The following is an 18,865-nucleotide window of genomic DNA, read 5'->3' on the forward strand; positions in this document are numbered from 1 at the left end:
CACACAGGTCAAGGTTAACAGCAGCTGTTATACTCAAATATATGAAGCAGAAGATGTAGTTATCCTAAAAAAAAAAAAAAAATCTGCTATTTCACTTTACATCATTTTCATGTTCATTACAGCAGGCAGCTTGCAGAATATGCCTCTAAATGTGATTGTAGTTTGCAGTCGAGATGACTTTCTAGGTTATAATGGCCGTCTGCTAGTTTGTTGTGTAGATGAGGTGTCAAACTTTATTTATTTTTCCCTTTTCCACCATCTCTGTCACTCTCTGTGGACTGGGAATTGTTATAAGCGCATATAAATAAATAAATGTATTAATTAATAGTAAATACATAATAATGCATAATAAATAAATAAATAAATAAATAAATAAATAAATAAATAAATAAATAAATAAATAAATAAATAAATAAATAAATAAATAAAATAATATTTAAATAAAATAACAAATAAAATAAATAAAAATATAAATAATTACAATTGTAAATAAATAAATATAAGTAATTAAATACAATTATAAATAAAATAGATTAAAACATAATAAAAATAAACAAATAAAATAATAAAAAATAAATATCAATTATTTAATTAATTAATTCATTTATTTTTTAATAATTCATTCATTCATTCATTCATTCGTAATAAAATAACAAATACATATAAATAAATAAATAAATAAAATAATAAATAAACAAGCAATACATGTAGATAAAAAAATAAATACATAAGCAAATAAATATCAATTAATGAATAAATATATTAATAATTAAATAAATAAATCCGTAAGCATTGCATAAATCATTAAATAAATAAATAAATAAATAAACGCTTGTCTTACTGTATAGCTTTTGTCATATTTCTAACAGAAATATGAACAGAAAACAGAAAAAAAAATGATTTTGAAAAGTTTCCTTGCACTGTAAATAAATAAATAAATAAATAAATGAATAAATTAATTAATGCTTGTCTTACTGTAGAGCTTTAGTCATATTTCTAGTCAAAAATTTACAGAATATGCCTCTAAAAAGTCATTGTTGTTTACAATTAAAGATGACTTTCTAGGTTATAATGGCCGTCTGCTAGTTTGTTGTGTAGATGAGGTGTCAAACTTTATTTATCTTTCCCCTTTCCACTGTCACTGTCACTCGCTGTGGACTGGGAATTGTTATGAATGCATGTATGCGCGCATGTGTCAGAATTACACACTGTCTTTCAAAAATAATAGATAGTACTATGTGACACTGTGTGCCGTATGCAAATTCCCTGTATTCAGAATATGCCCTAATGACCTGCTACATCTGTGCACTAATTGCACAGCCTCATGTCCAAATTGCAATGTGTGAAACTTGACCTTCCGTTTCCAGTGCGCTGAACAAACTGGAAGTAAATTCAACTGCTTTTAAAACAATATTTCATTATAGTATTATATTAAACTACTAGAGTTTTTATAAGCAGAATTAGGCAAAATATAATACTAATAACACAAAAAAATTATTTGTTTACAGTATATGATAACAGGCAGGGGCGGACTGGCCATCTGGCAGACAGGGCACTTTCCCGGTGGGCCGACGTACTTTTTGGGCCGGGCTGATCATCGTCTTATGATCTGACCGGCCCATAAAAGGCTTAGCAGCCTATCGTTTTTTTTTTTTCTGCCTTATTTATTGACGCTGCTGTTATCTGTGACTCTCTGAAAGTAGATGCTTTTTTTCCCAGACAGACATGCCGGGCCGGCCCATGTGACACTCTGCAGTCCATCGGCTCTTTACGGTATTCACATTGGGCTGGCCCAATCACAAACTTCTATTTTGGACTCTGTGTGAGCGTGCGTCGTCTGTGTGTATTTGTCAAAATAGTCGATGAATGTTCAATTGATTCAGCGTGCACAAATGGAATATCTACTATGTGTAAAGTGTACAACTGAGTTCTATAAGTTCTTGAATGTGTGATTTGATTTCAACTTGAAATATTATGTTTGTGGGAATTTGATTAATATTGATTGTTGTATATTTAGAAGTGGTTTATTTGATTTATTTCTTTATGGTTGGTTGATGTATCACCCGTTGATGGTTTTGTTTGTAAAAGGTAATTAATAGGTATTGTGCCTGGGCCTGGAAATTTAAGTTTGTTTGGTTTATGGATTTACTTACAATGTGTTGAAGTTAAAGTTTTTTTTTTTTTTTTTTTTTCTTCTTTATTAATTTATTGATCTGTTTGATGATTGAATATCTGATTTGGTTTTTATCAAACCATGCATCTGTTGAAACTTAAATTTTCATTTAATTGAATTATTTAAGAAACTGTAGAGGGGTTTTTTCAACCCCTGGCGCCCAACCCACTTTATTAGCCAAATACCGCTACAATCTCATCTCACTATAGTTGTAAAACGTGATATTGAATTCATCTTGTTGTCTCTATCTAACAATTCTTATGTCTTTTGAATCACTTGTTCTCAGTTAACTGTTTTGGCTGAGTGCAAAGATAAGCTAATATATTAATTTATGTAAACACATACACTGATTCTGCACAGTGACTGATTGCTTACCTTTATCGTTTAAATTTAATGTACCTTATACTGTTATAATGACCATTATTGGTTATTAAAACTGATATTCTGCAAAAGAGACAGGGTAAAGTTCATTCTTTTCAATGGAAATGAAAGAAGACAGTTATATTTAAGCCCTGTTTTGTTATAAATATGCAGAGTGAAGATGATGCTCATATAAATATGCAGCTACACGAGGCTGTTTGGTGTCTGTTAATCATAATATCAAAATGAAACAAATTTGACTTATATTATGTTTTCATTGTTTAGATAGTGAAACAGCAAGCAGGATGAGGTGAATGAGGTTATAAAGTACACTGTTCCCTTTGAAGATTTACCCATGCATCAGCAGGCAGTTTTTGTTATGTTTATTATTGAAATATAGGCTGAGTGAACAGTGTATTGAATAAGCTAAATTGGCTGTAGTGTGTGTGAATGAGTGTGTATGGGTGATTTCAAATATTGGGTTGTGGCTGGAAAGGCATCTGCTGCATAAAACATGCTGGAATAGTTGGCAGTTCATTCCACTGCAGCAACCCCTGATAAATAAGGGACTTGTGCGAAAAAAAAAATAATAATAATGAATAGTGTATTTTTTAGAACTCAACAAATATCTTTATGGACAGTATACAGAAATGAATTGAGATTAAAGTTTGTATTTATTCATTTCATATATATGGCTTTTGTGTTTTATAGAATATGAGTTGATAAAAATATTGGACGTGCATAGATGGATAGCATTTTGATTGAATTTAGAGGGCCGCTCTGGCCCAAAATGCCAGGGCCGATTTTTTGCCCCAGTCTAGCCCTGATAACAGCAGCATGGTTGTTCAGTGGTTAGAAGAACAGCTAGAAGGCTGCTGGTTCCAGTCCCAGCTACCTACAGAAATCAAGGTCCCATAATGCAATTCACAACCATAAATAAACAGAAAACACTTGTGAATCACAAAATACGGACACTGTAATTAACAGATATTTTTACAGTGCAGACCTTATCTGAGTGGAAACCTGCTGTTGTCATCTGCGGCTTAAATAGATGTCATTGTTACAAAAGTGATTTTAGTCGGAAATTTCAAGAGCACACACAAACAAGCGCCAGACTGCGATAAAAACACAAACGCCACAGGCAGATCCACGCACACACAGACAGACACACAGTTTATGATGAAATACCCCCCGCGGTGTCACTTTCTGAGGGCAGGTCTATATTGCACAGTTGTGTCATCTGCTATTACGACTTCATTACGGGCCCAAACACCTCCGTCTGCTAGGAAATGGATGAGTGTCATCCCTTCTTTTTTCACCAGAATAGATGAGCGTCATCACTTTGTTTCCGCCTGGCTGCCCGGGGCCACCCTTTTCACCAGGAGCCCTCATCCATTCTGCCTTCTTTATTGACCCTCCTTAACTGGAGGGCTGAAACAGGAACTGGCCAATAGTGACATCATTCAGGACCAGACCAAAACAAGGGGCCCGGGAGGCTGGGGTGGTGTTTTCATTTTCCTCGTAAATTAAATAATCTCGAAAGGTTGTTCTGGAATGGTGGTCTCTTGTATAATATGACTGGTGGTCACCGTGACGTGATTTGTTATGCAGGGATGATTGTGTGTGTGGGACTCCAAAAAAAAGACGTTCTCATTCCTCTTATGACAACTTTAATGAGACAGGATAAGAGATATTTCTCCATCAGGACCGTGGATGTCTTAATTGATTGAATTTCAAAAGGAAAATTAAAAGTTATGGCTGTGAATGGCCCAGCAGAAATCTCCGATCCACTCAGCGTAATTTAATAGAAAGCGCTGTTATGTTTGATAGGGAAGATGAGTGTGCTCTTCAAATGACCTCGACAGGCCATTTTCTCTCTCTCTGGGTTTGTTGAGTGGCATTTACTACCGTACCACACACATTTTGTGTGTGTGTGTGTGTGTGTGTGTGTGTGTGTGTGTGTGTGTGTGTGTGTGTGTGTGTGTGTGTGTGTGTGCAAGGGAAAACGTAGATCTTCTACTGTATATTTAGCAAATGTGCATTATAGAAGCAGACCGCAGTGTATTGTGAATACACTTTTTATTTATTTATTTATTTATTTATTTATTTATTTATTGTTAAATGAGTAGTTTGACCATAAAAGAAGATAAAGCCATTGTTTACTCAATTTTATTCCATTCCAAACAGGGGGTGCGTTTCTATTAACATTAAACCATTACCCGTAAGGTTGCAATTTTCCTTGTTACAAAAATAGTGATTTGGGGCTCTATTTTGACAATCCAGGTGCAAATCTGCGCAAAATTGCAAGACTTCGCCCTTCACTATCCCAACAAAATACTGAAGTGCTTGTACAGTACATGCTCTGGTTACATTAAGGATTGATTATTGCGATTCCCTCCTATCTGGTATCCCTCTTAACCAACGTCATAGATTACAGTTAATCCAAAACTCAGCAGCTAGGGTAGTCACCCGCTCGCGTGCTTCTGAACACTTAACTCCAATTCTGTTTCACTTGCATTGGCTTCCTGTTTTTTTATCGTGTACAATATAAAATTCTTTAATTATCTTACAAAGTTCTTCACAACCTGGCATCCGATTATCTCTTTGATCTTCACTGGTACACTCCTCGGCGCTCACTGAGATCTTCTGCGACTGAACTGTTATCAATTTCAAATTTGTCCGAAAATCATTTGGTGGCAGAGCTTTTAGCTGCACAGCACCACAGTTATGCAATTCCCTGCTGTTAGATATTTGTCAGGTGAAAACCCCAGGTTAAAACCTTTCTGTTCAGGATTGCTTTTAATGACTTTTTGTATTAATATTATTTTTATTACTTTTCTTTCTTGTTTTTTACTTTTACTCTTTTAAGGATGGACAAATCCGCTTTAACCGGCGCCGCATAGTTTAACAGGGTTGAGCTTATTCTAAAGTGTGTTTTGAGAATAAACCAATCGCATCTCCCATTCCCTTTAAGAGCCACAGTGCATTTGCCATTTACATGGCGGACTTCGTAAGTGGAAAAACTAAGCGTTTCACTAGCAAGAAAACAGTTAAACAGAGCATCTGCAACACAAGGATGAGAGATGAGCCTCCTTATTCTTTACTTTCACTTTCACTCTCGTGGATAGGGAACCATGTTGTACGCAAAGACATCCATTAGCCTATACATAATTAATTTTGTTTGTCGAGCACAAAGATTTGTTTCAAAACTATTTCTAAATTCAGTTCTAATTACCAGCAAACAAATAAATGAACAATAATAACGAAGTGTGGTCAAAAAGCCATGTGGTTTGTTGAACTCACAAACAACATTAAATTATAGATTTCAAATTGGTTCGGGCTGCTTTAGCTATAGTTCTACCAGGAAGACTGAGATGTCACATCATTTATAATAATTATTTCGTCAGCCTATAACAACCAAGCAAGCCATATATATAAGCCCATCTAAACAATCTGTTTCACTTTACTCAGGTGACGTTGCGTAAGTTTCCCTCCATCCTCCCCATCACCACCACCACCAGGTTGGCCTCGTCTCCACTCAAGGGGTTGGCTTAGCCCTGCCTTCATCTTCAGGCATGATCTGCCAGCTTATCTAGAGTTCTGCTCTGTAGACAGGGCTTATGCCAAAGGACTTTATGAAAGGAAAGTACCCTAGTAGCAAAGAATTCTGGCCCAGATTTGGCATAAAGCTGGCACAGCAGGCATTCATCCGGCACTGGCATACAGCATGTGGGCCAAACATGGCCCGGGTTTGGCACCGTCTTTAAGGCGGCACACAAGATTTGGGCCAGATGAAAAACATAGTATTTGGCCCAGATTTAAAAATTTGAAAGTGGGCCATGTGAGTTTGGCCAGTCTTGACCAACATTTAAAATACACTAAAATCATTTTTGAGTAAAGAAAAATTTTTTTACCAATCAGGTCACTTTGAGAAAAAGCGTGCCCATAGTGTGCCTTAAGCGCATCACTCCATGGGTTTATCAATTTCATTGCAATCGTGACACACCAACCTATCTGGCCCAGTTCAGGCCCAGTTATGAGTTATTAACTTGGCTGAGACTTGGCCCAGATATGGTCCGTGTTTGGCCCTTGTCTGGAAGCCAGATTTGGTCCAGTCATGTACCGTAATTCACTGCGGCATGTGGGCCAAGCAAAACCTGATTGTGTGGGCCAGAGCTGGGCCAGAGAAATTTTGCTATGTGGGTAACGAACTCCCATTTATGCAAACAATTCACAATAAATGGTCAAACGTTTATCTGCCTCCTAAAGTCTTTCTGGTAGAACTGTGTGGAACTTTTCAGTTCCTCAGTTGTACCTGAAATTGAAATGCTGCGTAATAATATTGCAATGCATTCAGAACAACATCCTTTTCATTTCTGATGTGCTTTTGCTTTTTAGATGAGCACATACTCTGCCTTTAAACTGGAATTGATGTTACTGTGTTTTCAATCACTCCTCTGACTTTTATTTGTCCCTCTATAATCCAAAAATTGTGTGTGTGTGTGTGTGTGTGTGTGTGTGTAAGGTCATGCGTCTGCCCTCATTAAAGGTGGTTTGTTTTCCTTTTTTTTCTTTTCCATGAAGATCAGACAGAACCCTCCGGAGCAGTTCTCAGACACCTGCAGAGATCCAACATGGCCTCCTGCACAGTACAGTTTCATTATCGACGGTCCGATCACTGCCGATCGATCGCATCTCCCCACCCACGGAGCTCCATTTTGGTCTGAACAGTTCATAGAGATAATAATTATGAAGCATGACAGCTGGGAATGAGATTAGCTGTCAGTGTGTGTGTGAGTGAGATTGATTTTTATCTAGATTTTTACAGTTTGTGTGTGTGCAAGCCAAGGTCAAGGGGTGATGACACACACGAGCACAAACATACACACACACAGGTATGCCTTCAAATAAAAGACATTGGACATAATAAGCTGAAGCTTAAACCAAAAGGTAAACAAGACCTGACCTGTTCTCTTTATTTCCTCTGAGTAGAGCAAGACACTGACTCTCACAGCTCAAGGATGGATGGATGATCTACACTTAAGAGGTGTTTTCACAAGATCACAAGCAGATGATCCTAAATACAGGTAAAAGCACCCAGCGGGCACACATTTAAAATATTTTTGAGTAAAGAAATATTTTAATACTCAAAGTAATTTCCATCTTCCTGTTTGCATCTTCTAATGCCTTCATTTTAATCCAGGAAACATTCATTCATTCATATTCTTTTTGGCTTAGTCACTTTAATAATCAGGGGTCGCCACAGCGGAATGAACCGCCAACTTAACCATCATATGTTTTACACAGCAGATGCCCTTCCAGCCGCAACCAGTGGGGAACATGGGGAGAACATTGAGTCATTGAATCGGTTTAGACCATTAGCATTTCACTCAAAAATTAAAAAAATCTTTTTGTCGAGTTGAGTGAAAATTGTGCGTGTGTGTAAGATCAGCTGATCCCCAGGCCTGCTGAGTGCACTTTTAGCTTAGCATAAATCATTAAATCAGATTAGACCATTAGCATCTCACTCTAAAATCTACAAATATTTTTGTTGAATTGAGTGAAAAAAATGTGCGTGTGTGTGTGTGCATGAGTGTGTTTATACATAGATACTTCTTATACTACAAAAGCTTTGATACAGCTTTATATTGCACACATTGCAGTTCACAGTTTTATGCAACAGGAAGGAGTATTTTTGAAATTACTGTTGACCAGCTATGGATTCAAGATCTTGCATAATGGAATTAGACCACCTAAACTTTTTGACTTTCTTCGCAGTAGGACTTTAAAAGGGTCATTTTGCAAAGGGGGATGCAAATTTAACTGTGACTGACATTTGACTTAAAGCAGACAAATTCTTGAATATTTTGTCATACCTTTAATTCTGGAAAATGGAAGTTTGCTTAATCCATTCGTGCTGGGACTACATGAATCATTTCTTGTTGGCATTAGCTGAAACTGGGCAGAGGATGTTTGGTTCCCAGCTTGGTTTGCTTGGGACTGGGTGGGGAGATTAAATGTTGAAATTAAGTGTTATTTAATGGGGTTTTGAGCAAGATGAGAAAAGGGGGGAAAACGTGGGTGATTAATGTTCTGTTAAGTTGGGATTTAGAAGAGTTTTTCAATGTGCGGTAGTTTTGGGGGGTTACCATTGTGCTGAACAGTACATCTTGTGCTTAGGTTGAAGATGAATAGGACAACCATTAAAGCAATATATGTTGCTTTACTGAAAGAGCAAATGCTGATGCTGTGACATATTATCCTTAAACTTACAATTCCTGCCAATGTCTTGCAGTTAAAGAAAAAAAAATGCTTATCTTGGCTACTGGTGATTCAAAAGAGATCCACTTGAGTATGTTTTAAGGGAGCTTTATGTGAAGCAATCACTTTATGCAGTTTTTATCTGGCAATTTTATTTGAGGAAAACTCATTTCCCATATGGATTCACTGGCACCTTTGAATTAAGTTCAGATAAAGATGTTTTATTCTTCTTATTACATTTTATTCTGTGAGATGTGGATCATAGGAGTTTTATTTTTTAATGTACAGTTATATAAAAATGTGTATACTGTATATTTCATTTATGACCATGCTTTTAAGTTGAACCGAAATAATTGGTAACACTTTAGGTCACATTTCATAGGGATAACAAACCCTTGACTAACACTACTAGCTTAATAAACTAATAACTAACTGTTAGGTAGGATTAGATATGTATGTATAAATAATATGTATATGTAAATAAATTAGTTAATAGAAATGAGTTATTAAAACTATATGTTTAGAAATGTGTTGAAAAAACCTCTCTGTTAAACAGAAAATGGGGGAAAATAGTTCAGGGGGTTTAATAATTCTTGATTGCAACTGCATATATATAAATATATATATATATATATTTTTTTTTTATTCCAGTTTTACTTTTTAATACTGATTAATCTGATGTATAAATATCTTATTGTACAGTATTATATTGTATTGTACCTTTAAAACAAACATTTGTGAGGCATGTACTCATACATATATATAGTGGCTATATCCGTATGCGCTGCAGATAATCCACAGGTCGGTCGGGTTGGGTTATAAAAAAATACATTATGATTGATTGTGGGTGGGTCATGGGTGGATGAGATTAATTATTAATGATTTTTGTATTGTGTTTTTTTAAACACATTCTGTAAAATACGAGTGTTTTTTTATGCATTTTTCATCAAGCACGCAAATAAAAAAAAAAAAAAAAACAAATAACCCACGTGGTGGAGGTTCATTTGTTAAAGCAGAAATGGATGAGAAACAGATCCGAAACTTTAACCTTTTATTTAGTCTTTTTTAGTTCAGTTTTGTTTTGTTTTACATTTATTTTTAAATTCATTTTTATAGCACATGCTGATTAGGCACTTTACAAAATAACATTCATTCATTCATTTTCTTTTCGGCTGTCTTTATTTATCAGGGATAAACAGTGACAGAACTGACAATTTATCCAGCATATGTTTTACTCAGCGGATGCCCTTCCAGCTGAGACCCATCACTGAGAAATACCCAGATACTCTCATTCACACTTATACATTTTAGCCATTTTTGTTTACCCAATTCACCTATACCGCATGTCTTTGGACTGTGGAGGAAACCGGAGCATCCAGAGGCAACCCAACATGAAGAGAACATGCGAACTCCACACAGAAATGCAAACTGGCCCAGCCTGGACTCGATTCAGCAACCTTCTTGCTATGAGGCGACAGCGCTACCCACTGCGCTGCCCCATAAAATGACATATCTGAATAATATTACAATAGTATTTGTTAAAAATGTAAAGTCCTTTTCTCAGCTTATCATATTCATTTTATTCAATATAATGCACGCTTGTGGCTTCCGTACAGCAAACTTGCCTTTCATGTTATAATAGCTAATATTTTTCACTGGTAGTTTCTGTGATTTTCTGTGGTTTAAAATAATAACCTTGGATGTGGTATGATTGCGGTATAGTTGATGATGGCTGGGTCTTTTTAGCCTTTTTGTGTGAGTGCGCGCAGTCTGACAGGTGGAGTCTAGCTTTAGCAAAGAAAATATAATAAAAAGGACAGGAGTGAGTCATTAAACTCCATTACTAGGAGCAGCTGGCCTCCACATTAAAAAAGATCTCTCAGCCCTCCGAGAGCAATGTGGAATCATCTGTCTCTCTGCTGATGGGAATCTTTTTGTCTTTTAAGGGTTTTCCACCATCAAACAGCCAGCTCTCTTTTGCTTTTCAGTTTTATTTCTCTTTCTCTCTTCTGTATTTTTCTAATCCTCCAGCACTCAGTGATGTTTTGCAGTGTGATGTGTTGTGATGGGTGAAGTACATCACTGTTTTTGGAGAAAAAAATGTAAAGACGAACTAACAGAATGTTGTAATGTTACATAATTGCTAATTCTTAAATTATGGCATTAAACAGACTGCTGTTTGTGTTTTTAAGGATGTGGGATCATGTTTGAACTTTGTTTCCTGAGCAATTTGCTAAAATATCATATCACCAGCCATCCAGCCTGTGCAGATTGCTGGTAAACATAGATCACATAGGACTACAAATCTGCTGGTAAATGGACTACAAGAACCAGTCATGCACCACACACACACACAAACACACACAACCGGTTCCTGATCTTGACTGATTACATTCACACAGCTGAAGCTGCCCATGGACTGATTACTACACTATACAGCACACAAACACACAGAAGTTGCTGAGTCTTGTCTGCTGTTTATGTGACACTACAACGCCATTTCCTTTGTCTTGCTTTGCTGTGTTTTTTGATCCTTGCCTTGTTTTGTTTATTCCTGTCTGCTGCCTGCCTACTATGATTTTGGATTGCCTTTATACATCTGTTTGCCATTTAAAGTCTTTGAAACCGTCTTTATTATAACAGAATAAATATTACAGGGAGAAGATTTTACTGCGTGAGAAAAGTGATGTGTGGCGTGAGAGCGTAAGATATACGTTCAATTGCGTGACTCTCACGCCGAATATGTGAAAGTTGGCAACTCTGGACACAACTGCGCTACTTGACTAATAAAATAGCTTTGCTACTGAAAAGCTATTTGATTTAGAAAGTAGCGACGCTACAGCCACGCTACTAAGAAATGTAGTTAAGCTAGTAGCGTCACTACTTGTAGCGACGCTACTGCCCAACACTGCTCAAATCTGCATTAGCTGACAGACAGTTTGAGCTCCGTATCAGAATTATGGGAGATGTTGGCCAGACATTTTAATCGGACAAACATTTTTTAGTTTTATGGCTTACCCAGAATATAAAAATACATTTAGATTATTTGCTTTAATCAGTACTATTAGAATGTGAAGAGACTTTCAACCAGAACAACATAAAATGTTTCTGAAGAAAATCACCTACTGCACCTTTAACATGTAAATAACTCGCACTTGACGCTTCTTCCACGCCTGGTGTGAACGCAGCATAAGAGTGCTGATGTTGCAGAATATCACACGGCTATCAGCAAATGAGATTCAAGAACCAGACAGAACTGTTGTACATATTAATTAATGTATTTAAAAAATAGTGCTAATGGTCTAATCTAAGCTGAAAGTGCACCCATCCGACCTGGATAAAGTACTTACTTAAAGGACTTTGAATAAAGTGTCCTTAACTACTATGTACATACACCAAAATAATTGTTCGTTACAATGTACTTATTGTGTAAATACATGTATTTTCTGTGTACTTATGCTTGATTAAATACCTTTATGTAAATACATATGTATTTAAATTATGTAACTACATTTGTAAATACACTGTTGACCATCCCTTACACTTTAACCCACCCTTAAACCTACCCATACCACCAAACCTGTCCATAACCCACCCCCTATCCCAACTCAAGAGCACCACAAGTGTTCTATTGCCGCAATACTGTACTTGTTCTCAGATATGGCTAATGATATGTGCTTTCCCCTTATTTTTGGCCCCAGTGTTGCTGAATGTCAATGAAAGAAAAGCAACACAGAACTGAGATTGGTCAGCTGTCATCGCAAGGGTTTGAACTTGAAACTTTGCCACAAACTGTTTGTTTAGCAAGTTTGACCTTGTGGACGGGAGGTTCTCCGTGAGGACAGTATGTATGATGAGAAGCTACAGATGGGTTCTGTTCATCTGATCACTCAGGCAGAACTACCTGCTGTCACTGCCAGGGGTTCACGCATCCCAATAAGTGCCGAGCCAAACACATAGCCCATCATTTCAGTCTAATACCTTGATTTTTAAATACTCTGAGGGCAATGAATATTTAAAAGATGTTTAAACATAAGGAAGAGGCCAGTAAATTCCATACATCCAACCTTTTACCTTATCAAATGTCAGCCTTTATCGTATGTAAAACAGGGACAGGAGGGTTGCTGATATTCATGGGTAATCAGGAACGTCAGATTGTTATTGACTTTACCCAAACATTGACCCAATATAGCTTATTGTGAGTTTCTTTTAAGATGGCTAATTGTTTTTAATTAATCTTTATTGTGTGTTCTGTCAGGAAGGATGTAGTTTAAAGGCCTTAGCAAATAAAATGATGGAGTGAAGGATGGAGTGAAGATGAAAATGAGGAGTATCACAGTTTACTTTGGTCATAAGTGAAGTGGTGATGTTAGCTTGTAAAGAGTGTCTTCTCTTTGGCGTGGGAGGTTGAAATGTGTGCTTACTGATAATAGAGAGAGACAAAGGGCAGAGAAACAAGGATCTACAGCAGATGCAGTAAGAAAAATGGAGAAACAGGAACTGAGAAACTGGTCAGAGCTTTTGTAATAGCATTGAGAAACTATTGTAGCTTTTCCATGAGTACTTACTATATTTTCCAATAACTTTACTGTTTAAATGACATGATTTTGGTGCAATTTAGTTTTGTTTAAATGTGTATTTTTTTACAACTTTTATTTTGGTGGTTCATTACACTGTGGCGACCCCTGATCTATAAAGGGACTAAGCTGAAGGGAAATAAATTAATGAATAAACCTTTTTTATACTCATATTCATTTTTCTTCAGCTTAGTCTCTATTTCAGAGGTCGCCACAGCGTAATGAACCATCAACTATTTCAGCATATATTTTATGCAGCGGATGCCCGTCAACCCAGTACAGGCAAATACCCATGCATTCACACACAAACTCATACACTACGGCATTTATTGTACTATCCACAATAAATAATTGTAAATTTTAGTTCAAAATGTCACAAGTACAAATGCTAGACATGTTTTAATTGTTTTAATAATTTAATCAGGTTTCAACAGTTTTTTTTATTATTTTTTATAAAAAATGTTACTTTTAACATTTTTAGGCAGCTTGATTGATGTAAGTTGAAACGACTAAAAAAGTTTAAAAAAATGGAAAAAAATTAATATTATATATATATATATATATATATATATATATATATATATATATATATATATATATATATATATATATATATTTTTTTTTTTTTTTTTTTTTCTTTTTTTTACAGTGTGTGTTGTTTACTTACAATTACATAATTCATGAAAAAAAGTTGAATCCTATAAAAACCTTTTTATGTTTTTCCAATTCCAATTGTTTATGCTGCCTTTTTCCCCCTGGAAAACAGAAAGGTTATTTTGTAAAATAAAACAAACAAACAAACAAACAAACAATAAATAAATAAATAAATACATAAATTTGCTAGATATACTGCTCACCAACGCTGCATTGATTTAATTAAAAATACAGTACAAACTGTAAACTTAGGAAATGTTATTGAATTATAAAATAACTGTTCAAAAGTAGTTTATTAATTTCATAATTTATTCCAGTAATTTTAAATATGAATTTTTAGCTTCATTACTCCAGTCTCCAAGGGTTTCCTTCGGGTGCTCCGGTTTCCCCCACAGTCCAAAGACATGCGGTACAGGTGAATTGGGTAGGCTAAATTGTCCGTAGAGTGTGTATGGATGTTTCTCAGAGATGGGTTGCAGCTGGAAGGGCATCCGCTGTGTAAAACATATGCTGGATAAGTTGGCAGATCATTCCGCTGTGGCGACCCCAGATTAATAAAGGGACTAAGCCGAAAAGAAAATGAATGAATGAATGAATGAATATTATTATTATCATTAATTTAAAATTTGAATAAATATTTAACAGTTCACTTTGTTTTTTACATTTAATAAATACCGTCTTGATGAAAAAAATAATTTTCTTTAACAGAAAACATAAAAAAAAGCTAACCCCAAACTTTTGACTGGTAATGTATTTATTTTTATATGATTAATTTAATTTTGATATTAAAAATGTAATGCTAATGGTCTAATCTGATTTTATGATTTATGTTAAGCCAAGCTAAAAGTACACCCGATAAAGAAACTTACTTATTCACTCCCAGGGCCATTTAAATCGAAGTTGATATTTAGCCGCACCATATTGGTGTTACATAACATTAGATTTAATTTTTTTTTTTTTTTTTTTAAGGTGGACTGTTGCCCAATACTCAACCCCCAACCTGGAGGACAAGAACATACACACATATAATACAGACAATTTAACTTACCCAATTCACCTATAGCACATGACTTTCAACATGTGGGGGAAACTAGAGCACCCTAAGGAAACCCACGCCAACACGAGGAGAAAATGCAAACTTTAAAGAGAATCACCAACTGACCCAGGCGGTGCTCGAACCAGCGACCTTCTTGCTGTGAGGCAACAGCACTACCCACTGTGCCACCCTTTTCCAATCATATATGCCTTTTTTCTGGGAAACAGAAAACTTACTTTCTAAAGAAAGGAAAAAAATCTCTTTGTACTGTTAAAATTAATGGACTTCAGTCTTGTTTAGAACTCTGTGTTCTTCAAAATATCATTTTGTGTTCCAAAGGGAAAAAAAAGATGCTTAAAAAGACATGGGAATAAGTAAATGTCTATCCCTTTAATCTTATTCATCTGTCCAAGAAGAGCACGGATCCACTTTAAACACTTTTAAAGGGACAAAATACCTCATCGGCCATGTTTTTAAATGACCCCCAGAGAATGAAAGCAGGACACTGAGATATGCATCTTCATCTTTCCCAGAACACACTGTGCCTCTCATTGGAAATCCATAAAAAGCATACACTCCTGGAAACCTGATTAAGTTTGAGCTCTGTTAGCAGAGAAATTTAAATTAATTTGAGAGATCAGCCTGAACCTCTCTATGTCCCATTACGGCAAGCCGGGCTCATTAAGGTACCAAATAGATGCTCCGGGTCTGTACGCGCAGGGCAAAAATCTGCGGCTGACAGATGCGGTTGAGTTGTGCTTGGCAGCCGGTCGCTCGTGTCATCATTGATCTCACTCACTCTCCAGCAGCAAACGGGAAGAGAGCAAAGCCTCTGTGTTGTGCAGAAAAAAAACAACATTGTTTATAAGAAAGGCGTCCTGGAAGGCTGCGGACCTTGGCCAAACCTCTCAGTGGAGTTACCGTACTTCCAATTATTTCTGTGTAGGAAGTTCCTGCATCTCAGTGCTGGAGACTTGGCAAAATTAACAGGGGAGCCACTAACCTTTAGTGCATGACAGGCTGTGCTGAATGAGAGATCTTTCCAGAGAAATGGACCATTTTTCCTCTCTCTTTCCTGTCTATCTTGCTGTCTGTTCATGAATGTATTATTTTGCAATTCTCTATTGAATGCTAAGTAAGGTTCAGACTGGTTGTTGTAGGGGTAGAAATGGCTTTTTTGCATATCAGGTGGCTCAGTGGGAAGCACTGTTGTCTCACAGCAAGAAGGTCGCTGGTTTGAGTCCCGGCTAAAAGTAAAGTTAGCAACCCAGGCTCATTGTGGAAACGTAGTCCCGCGGACGTTTCTGGAGACCGCGGAATACATCCCGGTGGGTACGTACAGCTGCAGTTTTTGTTTTCGTGAATTCGCGAGAGGCCGCTGTTGTGCGCTTTTTCGCACCTCAGACGCCTCTCGCGAGCGCGGTTCGCGCCTGCGCTGTTCTCGTGTGAACCCACTAGAGGCCACTGTCCGACGGACCAATCGGCCGACCCGCCCTCCTCCTTCCCTAAACCCGAGCAACAGTTTACAAAAGCCGTCCAAAAAAAGCCGGCAAGCGCGAAAGGGAACAGCATCACACCACCTCGCAGCGTTCGCTTGAAAAAAATAATCACGGCAGTACGTACCTCCCGGGACGTATTCCGCTGTCTCCAGAAACGTCCGCGGGACTACGTTTTCAGAATGAGCTTGGGTTGAAAGTTAGCAATTATGAGGATATATTTATATAGTCAAACATGAGTATAATTTCATCATATCCATGCCAAATTCTAACTTAAAGTTGTATTCTAACAGCAAGTCTATAAGAAAATAAGATGCTGCACACAAGTTGCACACAACATACAATGTTTTGTGAATTCAAATTAGAAGAAAGGTGATTAAAGTGACTTTGAATGTGGCATGGTTGCTGGTGCCAGATGGGCTGGTCTGAGTATTTCAGAAACTGCTGATCTACTAGGATTTTCAAGCACAGTTATCACTAGGGTTTACAGAGAATGGTCCGATAACGAGAAAATATCCAGTGAGCGGAAGTGAGCGGAGCGGAGAATGGCCAGACTGGTTCGAGCTAATAGAAAGGCAACAGTAACTCAAATAACCATTTGTTACAACCGAGATCTGCAGAAGAGCCTCCCTGAATGCACAACACGTCCAACCTTGAGGCAGATGGGCTACAGCAGCAGAAGACCACACCGGGTGCCACTCCTGTTAGCTGAGAACAGGAAACTGAGACTACAATTTACATGGGCTCACCAAAATTGGACAAAAGTAGATTGAAAAAATGCTGGTGGTCGTGGTGTTGTAATTAAGTGGGGGATGTTTTTTTTTTTTTTTTTTTTTTTTTTTTGCAACAGTTTGGGCCCATTAGTACCAATTGAGCATTGTGTCAATGCCACAGCCTACCTGAGTATTGTTGCTGACCATGTCCATCCCTTTATGACCACAGTGTACCTGTCTTCTGATGGCTACTTCCAGCAGGATAACGCACCATGTCATAAAGCATGAATCATCTCAGACTGGTTTCTTGAACATGACAATGAGTTCACTGTACTCAAATGGCCTCCACAGTCACCAGGGCTCAATCCAATAGAGCACCTTTGCAGTGTGGTGGAACGAGAGATTCGCATCATGGATGTGCAGCCAATAAATCTGCAGCAACTGTATGATGCTATGATGTCAATATGGACCAACATTTTTGAGGAATATTTCCAGTATATTTCCAGTACTAAAAAACAGAATATGATTGTACAGTATATCCCTTAGTAACCAAAGTAAGAATCTTTAAATCAGAATCACAAAGTTAAAAAAAAAAACAATACTCATGTTACATTAGGCATCTAACAAAATAAATAGTAATCACAATACACATTGAAGCACATGGCACAGCACAGACTGCACAAAAAAGACAAAGACAGGAGAGTGAGTTAACAAAATAATATCCCCAAAACACCTGTGAAACATAACTTGCCTAGTGTTTGTGTGAGTGCATCTCTGTGTGTGTACTGTTTTGCTGGTTTACAAGGACAGATTTTTGTATAATGACATATGTTGTACTCTATTACAGTGGTTTACGAGGACAAGCCTGATGTCCCTGTAATTCAAAATGCTTTTGACATTCATAATTTGCCAAAGGCTTGGGTTTAGGGGTAATGCCATAAAATAAGTGTTTTTTAACTGTTAAAATTACATTGGGCTTATGAAAAGTCTTTGTAAATCACCAATACCATTGTGTGTGTGTGCATTTGTGCGTGCAACTGAAAAAGGACTGCAAGCAAAATGAAATGACTAATTGGCCAGCTCCACTTTATTCTTAATGCAGCACTATATAGTTCATCTGTTCATCCATTTCCCAAACTGCTTGTCTTATGTATGGTTGTGGGGATACTGGAGCATATCCAGACTCTCGAGCTGATAGACAGATGGCCAGTCCATCACTTTTATAGTTCTGTACTCAATATGTGTAAATAATAAAAAACGGTAGTAAAATCTATGCACTCTATTCCAAGTTTTTGAAGCCCTCTGATAGCTTTCTGAAAGAAAAAGTCACTGCAAAGTCCCTAGCTCTCATTGGTGAGTTCAGAAAACTGGTCTGAATGGTTCATTCACAAAATTAAATCTATCTGGTTCTTGAGTGAATTAATGATTCCGGCTCCAGCAATTAACAGCTCACTGAGGGGGAAGAACAGTGAAAAACAAGGTAGAATCTTTCTTCTGTTTTTCAACACAAATCTAATGTGTGACATCAGAAGACATTATATAGTCATTTGGATCATGATCATTCAAAAGTTTATGCATGGCTGTAATAGGGACGT

The 18,865-nt window shown here is 36.9% G+C and overlaps 1 protein-coding gene across 5 annotated transcripts in view; it reads left to right on the forward strand.

Annotated features, from left to right (window-relative positions):
* Positions 1–18,543, forward strand: part of LOC137487485 (uncharacterized) — a 133,461-nt gene extending 114,918 nt beyond the window's left edge. For 3 of the 5 annotated variants that reach the window (XR_012394342.1, XR_011006089.2, XM_073930331.1), the window contains 3 exons: positions 7,118–7,428; positions 7,526–7,620; positions 14,995–18,543. The gene's annotated coding sequence lies outside the window, so the exon portion shown is untranslated. Of the gene's footprint in view, positions 1–1,719; positions 3,205–7,117; positions 7,429–7,525; positions 7,621–14,994 lie in introns of those variants that run through there. The other 2 variants (XR_012394343.1, XR_012394344.1) reach the window with 2 other exon arrangements.
* Positions 18,544–18,865: the final 322 nt, after the last annotated feature.

Source organism: Danio rerio, chromosome 2, assembly GCF_049306965.1.
Source record: "Danio rerio strain Tuebingen ecotype United States chromosome 2, GRCz12tu, whole genome shotgun sequence".
NCBI classification, from domain to species: Eukaryota; Metazoa; Chordata; class Actinopteri; order Cypriniformes; family Danionidae; genus Danio; species Danio rerio.